The sequence below is a fragment of the Cynocephalus volans genome, chromosome X (genome assembly GCF_027409185.1).
Source record: "Cynocephalus volans isolate mCynVol1 chromosome X, mCynVol1.pri, whole genome shotgun sequence".
Classification (NCBI taxonomy): Eukaryota; Metazoa; Chordata; class Mammalia; order Dermoptera; family Cynocephalidae; genus Cynocephalus; species Cynocephalus volans.
In genome coordinates this window covers 128,412,343-128,420,082 of record NC_084478.1, presented here as the reverse complement: position 1 = coordinate 128,420,082, position 7,740 = coordinate 128,412,343, and the positions used below count along the sequence as shown (strand labels likewise).

At 48.1% G+C, this 7,740-nt stretch overlaps 1 pseudogene; it reads left to right on the top strand.

Annotated features, from left to right (window-relative positions):
* The first annotated feature begins 230 nt into the window (after positions 1-230).
* LOC134368402 (melanoma-associated antigen 8-like) lies at positions 231-4,814 on the top strand (annotated as a pseudogene).
* Positions 4,815-7,740: the final 2,926 nt, after the last annotated feature.

Genomic DNA, 7,740 nt, shown 5'->3' with positions numbered 1-7,740 from the left:
TTCCAGGTGTGCCCCCGTTGTCAGCCGAGAGCCACTCGGGGACATACTTGTCAGGCTGAGCCACCCCTCCCCCATGTCACTTCAGACGACACTGGAAGTCAGAGCTTTTTTGTGATATGGGTGACTGGGTTTGAATAAGGACAGGACCAGGCCCTGTCAGGCGCGAATGTCGGGACCCTCTGAAAGAAGTGAGGAGACCCTAGAAGCTCCAGGCAGGGTGACCATATATGATGCTCCTTCGCTGCTGCCTCGGGGACTCTGAGGGTGGTGAGGATTTTGGTCTGAGGGTTGCAGCCTCAGGTCGGCATAGGAAAGAGTTCCAGGCCCTGCCAAACATCCAGGTGAGGACACAGAGGGAGGAATGTAGGGACCTCCCACCACAGATAGCGAGGACCCAACAACTCCCCACCCCTGTTGTTGGCCCTGGGAGGACCCAGGCAGGGCTGGCTGGATGTGGCGGCCTCTGACTTCAGCCTGGGGAGGGGGTCAGGGAGGAAATGACTTTGTTCTGAGGGGAGTAGCCTTACATCAGGTGAGGGACAAGTGCCAGGTTTTTCAGAAGTCAAGGTAAGTACCCCTCGCGAAGACTAAATATACCTACCCATCTCAGAAAAGACACCACAGAGTCCAGCTTCCCTGTTCTCAACCCCTAGGGGATCCAGGTAGGGGTAGCCGGGTGTGACATGCTGTCGATTCCACCATGGTGGGGAAAGGTGGTCCTCAAACACGTTAGAGCTTGGCCTGAGCTAAGGGAGGTGATGCCAGCTCAGCAGAGGGTTGGTCTAGACCCTGTCAGGATTACAGGTGAATATCCTGAGGGTGGACTGAGGGAAGCCCCAACCCAAAACAGTCTGGACCCAGGCCTTGCTGTCTGCCCTGGGACATCCTGGGCAAAAGTGCCCAGATACGATGCACCCTCACTTTTATCTTGGGCCTCTCAGGGAGGTGAAGGTCTTGGTCTGAGGGGCAACTTCAGGTCAGCAGAGAGAGCCACATCTGGTCACAGAAGGAGTCATCTGAGGCTTAGCCAGGAGTCAAGGTGATAGATCTAGTTGAAGGTACCCCCTAACTCCTAAAAGAAAGGACCCCACAGAATGCAGTGGAAACTTGTTCTCAACTCTCAGAGACCCCAGGCTGGGGTGACACCCCCAGGATATGACACCTTGTCACTTCTGGCTTGGGGATTTCAGGGAGCTGAGGGCCTTGGTTTTAGGGGTGAGATTGGATCAGAAGGGAGAGAAACATCTGATCAGCTGAGTGAAGAATCCCAGGATCTGTCAAGGGAAGAGATTTTGGTGAGGACTGGAGGTATCCCCAGCCCAGAACATAAAGAGGGCCCCACAGATATCCACTGTGGCCCTGATGTCAGCCCAGGAGACTGTGGGGAGGCCTTCAGACTGAGCCTCACTTCTGGCTCAGGAGTCTCAGAGGGCAGAGGACCTTGATCTGAGAGGGCCATGCTCAGATTGACGGAAAGATTTGTCCCAGGCCCTACCAGGAGTCAAGGTGAGGGCTGAGGGGACCACCCATACCAGAAAACACAGGATCCCAGCCCCCCCACTGCTCCTTCTGTCAGCCATGGGAAGACCCAGGGAACAGCGGGTGGTTGGGCTCTCACTTCCTTTTTTTTTTTTTTTTTTTTTTTTTTAGTTTCTCCTTTTCAGCTCTTTTTATTTTTTTATTTTTTATTTTTTTAAAATTTTATTATGTCGATATACATTGTGGCTGATTATTGTTGCCCATCACCAAAACCTCCCTCCCTCCTCCCTCCCCCCCTCCCCCACAACAATGTCCTTTCTGTTTGCTTGTCTCAGAAATGGAAATAACTATCCAGACATTTATATGGAACAATAAAAGACCACACATAGCCAAAGCAATGCTGAGCAAAAAAAATAAAGCTGGAGGCATAACACTACCTGACTTTAAGCTATACTACAAAGCTATAATAACTAAAACACTATGGTACTGGCATAAAAACAGACACACCAATCAATGGAATAGAATAGAGAATCCAGAAATCAACCCACACACTTACTGACATCTGATCTTTGACAAAAGCACCAAGCCTATTCACTGGGGAAGGGACTGCCTCTTCAGCAAATGGTGCTGGGATAACTGGATATCCATATGCAGGAGAATGAAACTAGATTCATACCTCTCACCGTATATAAAATCAACTCAAAATGGATTAAGGATTTAAATATACACCCTGAAACAATAAAACTTCTTAAAGAAAACATAGGAGAAACACTTCAAGAAATAGGACTGGGCACAGACTTCATGAATACGACCCCAAAAGCACGGGCAACCAAAGGAAAAATAAACAAATGGGATTATATCAAACTAAAAAGCTTCTGCACAGCAAAAGAAACAATTAACAGACTTAAAAGACAACCAACAGAGTGGGAGAAAATATTTGCGAAATATATATCTGACAAAGGATTAATATCCAGAATATATAAGGAACTCAAACAACTTTACAAGAAAAAAACAAGGAACCCAATTAAAAAATGGGCAAAAGAGCTAAGTAGGCATTTCTCTAAGGAAGATATACAAATGGCCAACAGACATATGAAAAAATGCTCAACATCACTCAGCATTCAGGAAATGCAAATCAAAACCACACTGAGATACCATCTAACCCCAGTTAGGATGGCCAAAATCTAAAAGACTCTGAACGATAAATGCTGGCGAGGTTGCGGAGAAAAAGGAACTCTCATACATTGTTGGTGGGACTGCAAAATGGTGCAGCCTCTATGGAAAATGGTATGGAGGTTCCTCAAACAATTGCAGATAGGGATCTCACTTTCTTTTCCAGTGTCTCATGGAGATAGGGCCTTGGCGTATGGACGGTGGCCTCAGGTCAATAGAGGGAGACTCCCAGGACCTGCCAGACATAAAGGTGATACCACGCAGACCACTCACTCCAGGACACATGGATCCCACTAAATTTGGGCACCTCCTGCAGTCCTCCCTGGGATGCCGTGGGCACGTGTGGCCAGATGTGGGCCCCTCTCTGCCTTTTGTTCCATATCAGGGGTGTGAGTTCTTGTTCTGAGAGTTTCTCAGGCCAGCAGAAGTGTTGGGTCCGGGTCCTGACGATGTAAAGGTGAGGGCTCTAAGTGAGTATGGAGGGGACCATTCATTCATCACAGAACAGTGGGGACCTCACAGGGTCCGGCTCACCCCTCCTGTTGGCACTGGGAGTCCAAGGTGTCCTTGCAGTCTGCAGCTTGAGGACTTCCTCTATTCCTCTTACAGGAGCTCCAGGAACTGAGAGGTGAGACCTTGGTCTGAGGCAGTGTCCTCAGGTCACAGCAGAGGAGGCCCAGGAGAGCCAGGCATCAAGGTGAGGTACATGCCCTGAATGAGTTACAAGAGCCCCACCAGCCCCAGAACAGAGGGAACCCCGCAGTGCCCGGCCCCACCCACAATACTGTCAGTGCTGGAGCCTCATTCTCTGCTGGCTGCACCCTGAGGGGCCGTCTCATTCCCCCTTCAGGTCCACAGGAGACAGACTGACCAGGAGGACAGGAGCCCTGTGAGGCCCTAGAGCACCAGCTAAAGAGAAGACCTGTAAGTAGGCCTTTGTCAGAGCCCCCTAGGGTGTGGTTCTAGGCTGAGGCCACTCAACCGCTCTCTCCCTCCTCCAGGCCTGTGCATCCCCATGCCCGTCACCCAACTCCAGCCCACACTCCTGTTTTCTTCCCCCAGGGAAAGTTGCGATGCCTTATTGTCACAAGAGTCAGCTCTGCGAGCTTGAGGAAGGCCTTCGGGCCCAAAGAGAGGCACCAGCCCTGGTGGGTGCGCAGGTTCCTGGTGATGAGGAAGACATGGAGGTGTTCTTTTTCTTCACCCCCTCTTCCTCTTCCTCCAACTCCTCTGCCTCCACCTCTCCTCTGATCCCGGGCACCCCGGAGGGCGTGCCTGCTGCTGGAACACCAAGTCCTCCCCAGAGTCCTCAGAGTGTCTGCTCATCCCCCACTGCCACTGTCTCCCCTCCATGGAGCCAGGCAAACGAGAGCCCCAGCAGCCAAGAAGAGGAGGGCCCGAGCAGCTCACAGGATGCGGGATTCCCTGAGTACTTGCTCCAGGGTGCACCACAGGAGATGATGTATGATTTGCTTAATCTCCTGCTCTTCAAGTATCGAAAGAAGGAGCCGATCACAAAGGAAGAAATGCTGAATGGTGTCCTCAAAAATTACGAGGACCAATTCCCTGCCATCTTCAGCAAAGTCTCTAAATACATCGAGATTGTCTATGGCATTGCAGTGAAGGAAGTGGACCCTGCCAGCCACTCCTACATCCTCAGCACCTCCCTGGGCCTCACCTACGATGGGATGCAGAGCGATGACCAGAGCGTGCCCAAGACCGGCCTCCTGATTATCACCCTGGGCTTGGTCTTCATGGAGGGCAACTGCACCTCTGAGAAGAGCATGTGGTATGTGCTGGGTGTGCTGGGGTTGTGTCCTGGGAAGGAGCACCCCATCTATGGAGAGCCCAGGAAGCTCATCACCGAAGACTGGGTGCAGGAAAACTACCTGGAGTACCGGCAGGTGCCCAACAGTGATCCTGCGTGCTATCGGTTCCTGTGGGGCCCACGTGCCCACGCTGAAACCAGCAAGATGGAAGTTCTGGAGCATTTGGCCCAGTTCAATATTACTTTCCCCAGTTTATTCCCACACTTGTATCAGATGGCTTTGAGAGATGAGGAAGATAGCGCCCAGGCCGGAATTGCCACCACAAATGGCACTTCTGCCACGGCCAGTACTACTTCTAGTGGCACACCTTGAAGCTTCTCTAACCCCAGATGAAGTCTAAGGTAGATTCTCCACTGTGTTTGAAAATAGCAGTCACTGTTTTGTAGAAAGATAGTGTGGGGCTAGGGGAAATAGAGGGAATAACAAACAGCTTTGGTTTCCTGTACTATAAGGGTAACTTGGAGCTTTCTCTTGTTTTCAGTTTGGAATTTTGCAAATGTTATTCCTTTAAATGGAAGGTTTAATTAGCTTAAGAAACTAAGTTTATGAATGACATTGATCACACGTTTATTACTCTTTATCCAGTTCAGTAGTAAAAGTTTTGCTATTTCATAAAACAAATTGGAAACCCTTCCATCTTATTTTGTGGTCTGTAACAAGATAGCATGGCATCGGAACAGGAATTTACTTGGAAATATGAAAAAACTTAACAAAATAATATGAGGTCAAGAAATAGAGAAAAAGTAAGAAATCATTAATTTTTGGCTTCCTTTTCCCTTTAACTCTGTTGTATGTATATTTTGAAATTAAAATATATATGTATACCTGGATTTGCTTGTGTTCTTCCATGATGTAGGAGAAATTACATCCACTGAGTGAAACCACTGCTCACGACTCGTTTATTCTGCAAACATTCATTGAGCATCGCTCTCTGGAAGTCCCTGTGTTAGTCATGGAGATACTAGGATAAGCCCAACCCACTGCTACCCATAGGATGGTTGAGCCTAGGTTCAGAAGCCATATTAGGAAGATGGTGAGATGTCCTCTAAATCCTAAAGAACACGTAGAAAAGGGTTAGCCAGAAGGTGGGAATCCAGATGAGAGCAGTCGACTGTAAATGTCCTGAGCCAAGCCAACTCGGGGCTTTGGAAACTGCACCTCCCACTGTGGGAGTTGCCTGCACTGAAGCTGGTTGGTGGCAGGGGCCAGGCTCTCAGACGCTGTGTCTTAGGGCTGCGAGCAGAGCCTGGATTGGAAAACTTCTCTGAGCAGTTCCTATTGGATGGTCGATCAAGCAGAGAGGAATCTCTACTTGGTGCAGGTATGGAAAGTGTCCTGCACTCCAGTCTCAGTTGCGGTTGAACACAGTGCAGGAACTAGGGGATTTATATCCACCATGTGCGAGGGTTTCCTGAGAAATAAGAGTGAATCTCCCAGGAGGTGAGGCCCAGAAGCCACTGGCCCGGTACTCTTCTGCCTGACTGGGACAAGCAGAGCCAGCCCCATTAAAATGCCATTTTAATTATGTTATCTTGAGGGTAATATGGCCAATTATAAGCAATGGCTGGATTTTTGGTGGTGAGGGGGATTAAGGAAAATAGGGGTATGAATGGAAGTGCAGCTGGGAGAATGGGAAGAGTTTTGTCCTTGACTCAGATTCTACAAGCTTTGAGTTGCATCCAGGTGGCAAAGACTCCCGCACACCCACATGAAATAATAGATCATCTAGGATGGAAATCTTACCTAGTTTTATCTTTGAAGCAACATTTATGACTGAATTGGTATTCCTTGTACTATTGTGCTGCATACTCTGTGAGGTCTCCTAGATGACAACAAAAACAATAACTTTCCCAGAGGAGAGGCTAGTAGGATCTGAGGTCCAAATAGTGATACAGATAACTGCCAAGCATTAAAAGTCTAATACATGTCAGGCACTGTGCCAAGTGCTTTGCATACATTCCATACATTTCAACAGTCCTACACGACAAACTCATTATGACACCCATTTCACAGATGATGAACCTGAGGCTCGGAGGGCTTTGGTAATTTTCCTGTAACCACATGGCTAGTAAGCAACAGAGCTGGGGCTGGATCCCTGGTGTTATGGGCAAAATTTTGTCTGCCACAAAATTCCTAAACCCCAGTACCTCAGAATGTGACTGTATGTGGAAATGGGATCTTTACAAAGGTTATTAGGTTAAAATCAGGTCACTAGAACAGGCCCTACTCCAGTATGACTGGTGTCTTTATAAGAAGAGAAGATTGGAACACAGATATGCACAAAGGAAAGACCATGTGAAGACAGAGGGAGAAGATGGCCATCTACAAGCCCATAAGAGAGGCCTCAGGAGAAACCAACCCTGCCCACACCCTGATCTTGGACTTCCAGCCTCCAGAACTGTGAGGAAATGAGTTTCTGTTGTTTAAGCTGCCCACTCTACTTTTTTAGGGAAGCCCAAGCAAACTAATACACATGGTCTGAATTCCTGTAGAGCTCACACGGTTCTCACTCCTCCCAACTTAAAGCAGGCCTTCTGTCTCAATTCATTTCTCTTCCCATGACTCTGTAATGTCTCTCAGGCAACCAAATGATGGGCCCCAGTTCTATGGTACTAAAAGCAGGCATAAAGAAGTGCTAGGGACTGAATTGTGTCCCTCCAAAATTTACATATTGAAGTCATAACCCCCAATGTGAAGGTATTTGGAGATGGGGCCTTTGGGTGTTAATTAGGCTAAGATGAAGTCTGGAAAGTGGAGCCTCTTGTGATGGGATTGGAGCCCTTATAAGAAGAGATACCAGACCCCCCCCCGCTCTCTCAGAGACATACAGAACATGGCTGTCTACAAGCCAGGAATAGAGCCCTCACCAGACACCACCTATACTGGCATCTTGATCTTGGACTTCCCAGCCCCCAAAACTGTGAGAAAACAAAAAACTATCCACACATTTATATGGAATAACAAAAGTCCACACAGAGCCAAAGCAATTCTGAGCAAACAAAATAAATCTGGAGGCATAACACTACCAGACTTTAAACTATACTACAAAGCTATAATAACCAAAACAGCATGGTACTAGCATAAAAACAAACAAACTGATCAAAGGAATAGAATAGAGAATCCAGACATCAACCCACACACCTACAGCCATCTGATCTTTGACAAAGCTACCAAGCCTACACACTTGGAAAGAGACTGCCTCTTCAGCATATGGTGCTGGGATAACTGGATATCCATATGCAAGAGAATGAAACTAGAC